General features: G+C 62.6%; 1 protein-coding gene across 1 annotated transcript in view; it reads left to right on the top strand.

Moving 5' to 3' along the window:
* The first annotated feature begins 14 nt into the window (after nt 1-14).
* The window catches only part of Mid2 (midline 2), a 102368-nt gene continuing 101810 nt past the window's right edge, over nt 15-572 (top strand). Inside the window, exon 1 of the mRNA XM_026789347.1 lies at nt 15-108. The gene's annotated coding sequence lies outside the window, so the exon portion shown is untranslated. The remainder of the gene's footprint in view (nt 109-572) is intronic.

Genomic DNA, 572 nt, shown 5'->3' with positions numbered 1-572 from the left:
CACACACACACACACACACACACACACACACGCCTGCTCAGGCCCCTTTTCTCTGTGTCTTCCATCAAGATGACAGGGCGCTGGAGAAAAGGCTGCTGGAATCAGCTGGTAGGTACAGTAGTAATCTGAACCCCACCCACCCTCTGCCTTTGCTTGCTCAGGTTTCTCCGGTCACTCCTGCCAGGGGAGAAAACATGTAAGCGCGCCTCCAGAGGAGGGGCTCAGGGAGCTGGGAGTGGCGGGGGCGGTAGAAGGTGAGCCTAGGAAGGTGGCCCAGCGCCCCTTCTGCACGGGCCCCTCCCAGTGCTCCCCTGGGGTGTCAGCTTCGGCTCCACTTGCCCCCACTCCACCCTCTTTTCGAAGGGATTGCCTTTTTTTTTTTCCTCTGCGGCGGCGGAAATGACAGTGTGGTGCTGCGGTGGTGTCATGGTGCTGCCTCTGGACTGAGGCGAAAACTCTTAAGTTTCGCCCGGAAGACCCAGACGCGGGAACGTCGCGGTCTCCGTGCTGTCCCCTGTGGGGCGCGCGGGCTGGCGGATCCCGGCTGCTGCGCGGCGGCAGCGGCGGCGGCC

The sequence above is a fragment of the Microtus ochrogaster genome, unplaced genomic scaffold (genome assembly GCF_000317375.1).
Source record: "Microtus ochrogaster isolate Prairie Vole_2 unplaced genomic scaffold, MicOch1.0 UNK17, whole genome shotgun sequence".
NCBI classification, from domain to species: domain Eukaryota; kingdom Metazoa; phylum Chordata; class Mammalia; order Rodentia; family Cricetidae; genus Microtus; species Microtus ochrogaster.
Note: the sequence above shows the minus strand (reverse complement) of the source record. Positions and strands in the feature narration are given on the sequence as shown.